The sequence below is a fragment of the Bos javanicus genome, chromosome 1 (assembly GCF_032452875.1).
Source record: "Bos javanicus breed banteng chromosome 1, ARS-OSU_banteng_1.0, whole genome shotgun sequence".
NCBI lineage: Eukaryota > Metazoa > Chordata > Mammalia > Artiodactyla > Bovidae > Bos > Bos javanicus.
The window spans coordinates 1,007,361-1,016,070 of record NC_083868.1 but is presented as its reverse complement, the minus strand read 5'-3'; the positions used below and the strand labels follow the sequence as shown (position 1 = coordinate 1,016,070).

At 36.5% G+C, this 8,710-nt stretch overlaps 1 pseudogene; it reads right to left on the bottom strand.

The window, feature by feature from the left end:
- Window positions 1-1,198: 1,198 nt before the first annotated feature.
- On the bottom strand, window positions 1,199-3,393 carry LOC133227299 (olfactory receptor 5I1-like; annotated as a pseudogene).
- Window positions 3,394-8,710: the final 5,317 nt, after the last annotated feature.

The following is an 8,710-nucleotide window of genomic DNA, read 5'->3' as shown; positions in this document are numbered from 1 at the left end:
AATATGTTTGTCTAAAATTCCAATTCATATTAGAATTCTAATTCAAATAATCTGCTGAAAATCCCAAGTTTTTTAATATGTTGTTTCCTTCAAATGATATCTTGATTATAAAATCATCAGCACCAAAGGGATATTGAACATAAGTGAACAAAACCTAACCTAAATAAAAATCTGTATAAGCAATTGCTCTCTCCTAAAATTATAAAGAGTGCCTCCATGTTCCTTTCATGGCCACAACCTAAGATAAAGTGAATGCTTCTGAGAACTTTAAATTGTGTTGTTTTCACAACTGGATTAATTGCTAATTGAATACAGGCAGAACAGAATATGCAATTAATTAAGCTTTTGGAAAATATTTCAGGGATTAACTAGCATACAATAATTTAGCACTACACAATTGTGATAACCACTGTTAAAATTTTGTTTAGAATAGTATTCTAATTTATTTCATACTTTCATAGATAACATAATCACTATATATAGCATTCTAATATAACTAATACTTTGTTCCTCCCCTGCAAAGGGAACTATATTTGTGTTAATATATGATTTAACATATATGGTTTATGATATGAACTATATTATGGGGCCTTTCAGTTTATTTGCTTACTTATTTTCATTATTAACTACTGCAATGCTATGAACCCAGTGGGGAGATGGGAGTCCTCTTTGGTGTTCTTTGGAGGATCAGGGGATGTTTGCTGATATAATTAAGGCAGAATGAAGAGGAAATAAGGCAGAATGAAGAGTTTTATAACAAATAATTCCTGTCTCTGACTCTCATTTCTGTATAGGGCAAAAGAAACCATATGCAAATAGATTTCACCTAAAGTGAACATGGTAGGATAAAATCAAAGAAAAGAACAATTTTTTTGATCATTTTACAAAGGTTCAATCTTATATTAGTTGTTCTGGCTACACTCATACATTTGTTGTTCAATAAGTATTTTCAAATTGAATTCTCAGATCAAACACTGTAAGTGGCATAGTAGAAAAAATGGGGAACAGGATAGTAAGCGTCATGCTTTTATGGAATATTTAGACATGGAGAGAGGGTTCTTATTTATTTATTTACTACTTATTTCTATGTGTTATGATGGAATATTTACAGGGTGATGTAAGTACATAAAAAGGGTACAAACAAAACTAATCTGATACAGTAACACTGACTGAGCAAGTCTATTAAGCCTATTGTTAAAAAAAAAAAAAATGGAGCCTTTAGGGAAGTAAGTTTAATTGACATGGATAGAGCAGTTGCTCTTCTCATGATACCTCACTAGGGCCTCTCAGGAACAGAGGAAAGAGATGTAAAAAACACCTTTTGTGCAAAACAGCAGAGACCCTATTGCTACTCTTCCTTAGTTTGGAGAGAAGATTAAGATTATTAAGGCCTGCTCCCTACACTCAATTTAGGCACAATTGAAAATAATGGGAAATTCAGAAGGTTGTACTGGTAGGTTATAGGAACTTATGTCAAAGTACTAGAGCTTCAGCACTCAGAATCTTTAGAGATTTAGAGAACAAAAGTCAAGAAATAGGGTAGCAAAAGAGACACAGATGTATAGAACAGTCTTTTGGACTCAGTGGGAGAGGGAGAGGGTGGGATGATTTGGGGGAATGGTATTGAAATCTGTATAATATCATATAAGAAATGAATCGCCAGTCCAGGTTTGATACAGGATGCTTGGGGCTGGTGCACTGGGATGACACGGAGGGATGGTATGGGGAGGAAGGTGGGAGGGGGTTCAGGATGGGGAACACATGTACGCCCATGGCAGATTCATGTTGATGTGTGGCAGAACCAATACACTATTGTAAAGTAATTAGCCTCCAATTAAAATAAATATACTTAAATTAAATAAAAAAGAAACAGGGTAGAAAAGCTGTCAGCCTCAGTTTTATCCTTTCTTAAGGAAGAAATTTTCTGCTAATCATTTTCCTGAAGGCATTTTTTACATATTTGTTCCTAAGGCTGTAAATTAAGGGATTTAACATAGGTATAATCAATGTATAGAACACAGAGGTCACTTTATCAATAGCCATTGAATGGACAGTGCCAGGGCACAAATAAATGAAGATCAGGGTACCATGGTAGATAGAGACCACGGTCAGATGGGAAGCACAAGTGGAGAATCCTTTTCTTCTTCCCTCTGCAGAACCTGTTTTAAGAATGGATGCTAAGATGAGGATATAAGAGAGGAGAACTATTAGAAGGCAGAGGGCTTCCACTAAACTAGCAAAGACCACCAGTACAATGTCATGGATGTAAGTGTCAGTGCAGGACAGAGAGAAGAGAGGGGAGGTGTCACAAAAGAAATGGTTAATTTCACTGGAGCAGAAAGACAGGTGAAATATATTTGTGGTGTGGACGATTGAGGTCATGGTGCCTCCCAGAAATGCTCCAATTGCAAGCTGGCAACAAATCCTCTTGGACATAATAATGGTGTAAAGCAGGGGTTACAGATGGCTATGTACTGGTCATAAGCCATGACAGTCAAGAGAAAAGACTCTATGTCCTCCAAATAGCAGAAGAAATATAACTGTGCAGCACAGCCATTGTAAGAAGTGGTCTTCTTATCAGAAATTAAGCCCACAAGTAACTTGGGGGCAATGACTGAAGAGTAGCAGGCATCTACGAAAGACAAGATGCGGAGAAAAAAGTACATAGGGGTGTGCAAAGGGGGACTGGCTGTGATTAATAAAATCATCCCAAGGTTGTCCATCAGGGTAACAGAGTAGATGGACAAAAACACAGCAAAAAGAGCACTCTGCAGTTCTGGGTGGTCACTGACTCCCAAGAGAAAGAACTGTGTCTTCACAGAGCTGTTCACCTGCATTCTCTGCAGGGTTTGTGGAGGTTGGAATTTTGACAGGGTACCGATGTTTATAATAACCTGAAGAGTCAGAGAAAAAATAAATATGAAAATGGCTAAAGTAATTAGAACATTAATTCTAAATCTACGGGCATCCTGGTAACCCCTAGGCATATGAACAGTAAGCACCAAAAATGTACGTATTTCCAGTTGAACTGATAACTTACCACTTCTATTTCTTAAAGCTATAATTTTCCACATTAAATGACACAGCATCAACCAGTGGGTGAACTCTAACCTCTGAACCTCTTACTTTCATTTACTCTCTCATCTTTCACCAATGTGAATGATCATGGTTAATCACATTGCATATAGCACACTCTGAGTAACTCACTTCTGTTCCACTTTGCAGTACTTTTTTACTTGCACAACAAGTTAAAGTATTTCTATTTCAGTCAAAACCTTGCCTAGTTAGAGGAGTCAAAGTACTTTATCTCTCATACATTGAGAAGCATTTTGCCTCTGAGGAAAAAAGGAACTTCTAAGAGTTGCTTGTAAAATAGAAAGAGAAAATATTCAGAATTAGTAACTGAATCCTAACTCTAATGCTCAGCAGTTACAATTCTTTAGTCAGGCCAAGTAATCACTAAGTTTAAGTTTCATCATCATTAGTATGAAAATGACAGTGCCTGTCTCATCAAATTATATGTTAAATGATTTTCTTCTACAGTTAAATATCTTTAGCATCTCATTGATTCACCGTTCTAAAGTTGGCAACATATTAATAGTAGGTAGTACATCCATTTTTTATTTTTTAGAGTATAAGCAAGCTATGGAATCTAACTAGAGAAATTTTCATGCTTGGACAATTACTGAATTAATCCAGGCAATATAATGAGTATTCAGGAATATTTCAATGTTTAATGATAAATTGTAACAGATGTTTAAAAAGGGTCACCTACCCCCTTCTCTTAATGATGTCTGCATTCTCTTGCCATTGCACTAGTCTACAGCTCTGTAAATTGTAAATAGCCCAGAGAAACACACATGATACTTGTTTATAGACAGGTACATTTTTTTCCAGAGACAACTGATTTGCTCTGTAGTGGAAAGGCAGTTTTGTATCTATTGTCAGTTTATTTGTGAATTCCTGATTTATAATATTGTGATTCTTTGAATTATCTTTTGTAACATTTATAGCATCTTAATGAATGAAATAAGTAAAATCTTTTACATGTGCACATTTTATATAAGTACAAATTTCATATGTACATATATAGTGAAAGTGAAAGTCGCTCAGTCATGTCTGACTCTTTGTGACCCCATGGACTATAAAATCCATGGAATTCTCCAGGCCAGAATACTGCAGTGGGTAGCCTTTCCCTTCTCCAGGGGATCTTCCCAACCCAGGGATTGAACCCAGATGTCCTGTATTATAGGTGGATTCTTTATCAGCTGAGCCACCAGGGAAGCCCATATATACATATATCTATATATAGACATACATATATATACATTTTATGTCATATATAATGTGTATATATATATATCATACATATATAATTCTTCCTTAACAACGCACATCACACACGGCTCCTACGAGTTCAGCATTTGCATAATGTCTGATTTGAATATATTTTAATTTTCATTTTATATACTCTATCTCAGATTATGATCTAACCACATTACCAAAATTTTTTTTTATTCCCCAATTCATTTTATTTATTTATTTATTTAATTTTTATTTTATTTTTAAACTTTACATAATTGTATTAGTTTTGCCAAATATCAAAATGAATCCGCCACAGGTATACATGTGTTCCCCATCCTGAACCCTCCTCCCTCCTCCCTCCCCATACCATCCCTCTGGGTCGTCCCAGTGCACTAGCCCCAAGCATCCAGTATTGTGCATCGAACCTGGACTGGCAACTCGTTTCTTACATGATATTTTACATGTTTCAATGTCATTCTCCCAAACCTTCCCACCCTCTCCCTCTCCCATAGAGTCCATAAGACTGTTCTATACATCAGTGTCTCTTTTGCTGTCTCATACACCGGGTTATTGTTACCATCTTTCTAAATTCCATATATATGCGTTAGTATACTGTATTGATGTTTTTCCTTCTGGCTTGCTTCACTCTGTATAATAGGCTCCAGTTTCATCCACCTCATTAGAACTGATTCAAATGTATTCTTTTTAATGGCTGAGTAATACTCCATTGTGTATATGTACCACAGCTTTCTTATCCATTCATCTGCTGATGGACATCTAGTTTGCTTCCATGTCCTGGCTGTTATAAACAGTGCTGCGATGAACACTGGGGTACACGTGTCTCTTTCAATTCTGCTTTCCTCAGTGTGTATGCCCAGCAGTGGGATTGCTGGATCATAAGGCTCCTGTTTTTTCTCAATTTGTTCCAGATTTTTAATAAAACTGAATGTCTTTTGAAACTTTTCGTACATTTAGAATTAATAGGCATAATGCAACTATTTACCAAGCTATTCTTTGGGTATAGAAAATCAAATCAACTATGTATACAATTATGATTGCAGATTCTGGATTACTTAATGTCTATTTTTCTACATTTGTTCTGTTAGCTAAATTAACAGCTTCCCAGGTCACTTGAGTAGTAAAGAATCTGACTGCCAATGCAGGAGATGAAAGAGATAAATTAGAGTAAATGTGAAAATCTGGCATGGATACATTGCCATCTTATAATTTTCAAAGTGCTTTCTCATCTAACTTAATTCTCACAGCTCTTTAAAATATGTTGGCCACCTCTACTGAAGAGGAACTGATGATTTCAACCCAGTTAACAATCCAGGATTGCATAACTTTGCAATCAAAGAGTCAGGGCCAGAGTTTGGACATTCTGGATCACTGGGCACTCTTCAATAAATACGACCTCCCCAGAAATGGAAATGTTAGAGACAGTGGTACTTAAAAGATTAGCCTAACCAAGACAGTTATTCCCCAAAACTCAATGTGCTGAATTGGATATATGGATATTAGCTTAAAGCTAGCACAAATCTTGATTTAGAGTTTGTGCTCCAACAGGTTTACATCTTTTGACACAATATCAGAGAAGATGTGCTGTGGTGGTTGAACGCATGGATGATAAATCCCGTGTGTCTGGCTCTTTCACCTCATATTTGTATGACTTCAGCAAAATTTCAACAACTATATGATTTCATATTCTGATATGTAAATTACATATTATAGTGACACTTGTCTACAGGGTAGACAATGATGAGGATTAAATGAGCTAATATGTGTATTTTCAATAGTGTTTTTCACACAGCGAATATTCAATGTGTGATGTGTGTGTGTTTAGTGTGTCCACCTCTTTGCAACCCCATGGATTGTAGCCCATGAAGCTCCTCTGTCCATGGAATTTTCCAGGCAATAATGCTGTCTTGGGTTGCCATTTCCTCCTCCAGGGGATCTTCCCAACCCAGGGATCAAACTCAAATTTCTTCTGCCCCCTGCATTGACAGGTGGATGCTATACCACTGCACCACCTTGGAAGCTAATATTATTAAGCTATTGAGACAAGTTTGAACTTCTTGAGAAATTAATACATATTATTTTATTATCAATCAGGATTCCTTTTTCCTCTAAGCAAAGGGTTAAGCAAAGAAGGAAAGCATCATTGATCTACTAGTTAATTCATTGGAATTATACTTTTATGAAATACAGATGGCTTCCTCCTTAGAAAATATTAACTCTCCTTGAATGATAGTCCATCTGCTTTGCTCTGCAAACATAGAGACAAGATTGTCTATTGATTAAGGAGTGGAGCAATTGCCACTCTCTGAAGGCAAGAAAAAGATACAATTATATCTTTTCTGAGCTATTCTTTCTTTTGTAATAATGAAAAATGACTATTCAAAGGTGAAAGTGAAAGTGAAGTGGTGTCTGACTCTTTGAGATCCTATGGACCATAGCCTACCAAGGCTCCTCCGTCCATAGGATTCTCCAGGCAAGAGTACTGGAGTGGGTTGCCATTTTCTTCTCCAGGGGATCTTCCTGAACCAGGGATCAACTTGGGGTCTCCTGCATTGTAGGGGAAGACATCAAATAAAGAGACTCATCTTTAGGGACAATGTTTAAATAAGCTTGAGGCTTTGACCATGAGAAACACTTCTTTGCTGAGGTGTTTTTCTGCCAAACCTCATATTTCTATTCACAGATGTGCAGGACCTGAAGAGAACAATTTATATAGAGAACATTAAGTGTAATAATATTTCAAGTTTATTACACACTTCAAGTCTGAAAGAAAATTTCAAGATTCAAAAAAGAAATATAAAAGCTAAATAGAACAAATGGAAAGGGAAAATAATACAGGAAATAAAAAACAGACACCATTTAGGAGCCAACTACTATGTTTCTATGTACTTGTCAGGTGAGCATGAAAACAGGATTTTGGAAGAGTTTAGCAAAATCATCTATTCTTGCAGGAATTTCTCTTTATTGATACTAGTCACTACTTTTTTTTTTCCTACTCCCTTAAAAACATTCCTCTAACCCCACCCCATGGCACCCCACTCCAGTACTCTTGCCTTGAAAATCCCATGGATGGAGGAGCCTGGTGGGCTGCAGTCCATGGGGTCGCTAAGAGTCGGACACGACTGAGCGACTTCACTTTCACTTTTCACTTTCATGCATTGGAGAAGGAAATGGCAACCCACTCCAGTGTTCTTGCCTGGAGAATCCCAGGGATGGGGGAGCCTGGTGGGCTGCCGTCTATGGGGTCTCACAGAGTTGGACACGACTGAAGCAACTTAGCAGCAGCAACCCCACCCCAGTACTGTTTCTTGGGTGTTGATAATTGATGGCATCAATGCAATACTGTAAGAGAAGATGGATAATATAATAAATAGATTGAGTCAGCCTTAATGGATATGTACATGCTTTAAAAAGAAATAATAGGTGATTAGAACAGTGTTAACATTTAGATTCTTAATCAGAGTCCAATATAGTGAGAATTGATTTAATATCATGTGTCAAATGTTTGGGCCTTTTTGCTGCTATTGTTTTTGTTAGACGTATCTTGATCATTTAAAACTTGTGTTACTTGGGGAATATTTATTATCAAACTATCAGTTTCTACATGTAGAATAAGTGACTATGAACTTAAAAGAACTTAAAATCCCATCAAGTTCTAATATCCTGGGATTAAGGTAAGATCACTATCTTTTTCATTCACCTTCTTTCTATACTGTGTCAGCAGTGGTTCATTTTTCACAGGAAAAGTCAATTTTGATACTTAAAAGAGAAAAATTGACCTACTGTAACATTTTTTAATTGTCTGATTTGAATGGCCTTCTGTGTTTGTAGAAGAAATTTGTGCTTCCCTCAGGAAGACTGCTGTTCCCTAGGATAATTCAAGACCTTTTATATTTCTCTGAGGCTTTTGAGACTAGTTTTCTGATCTCACATCAGATCCCAGGAACACACACTGATACCCAATTCCCAGTGGGAATATGTACCTGCATAATTACAGTTCTACTGAGAAATTGTTTAAACACAAAATTAAGTGATGTCATATGTTTTTCTACACGTTAAGAATGTCTAAGGGAAACATATTATTATATTGTGGCTCACAAAATGGTATGTTATTATATGTAAAATTGGATTATATATTTGCTAACTAATTTTATTTAACCTGCTCAAAGCAATTTATCAAACAATTAACAGGCTATACTAGAATGGTGGAATAAACTGGTATAGCCTTAAATTGGTGCAGTGATGCTCAGGCCAAAGGTGTGACAGCATCTTTGAGGAGAAAGAGCAGGAAGAGAAAGACTTTGAGTTCAGGAGCTTCTGATGACTCAGTGACAGTGGACTCTCCCACAGGAGTGCTTTCTACCATATGTCAGGTCTGGGAAACCAA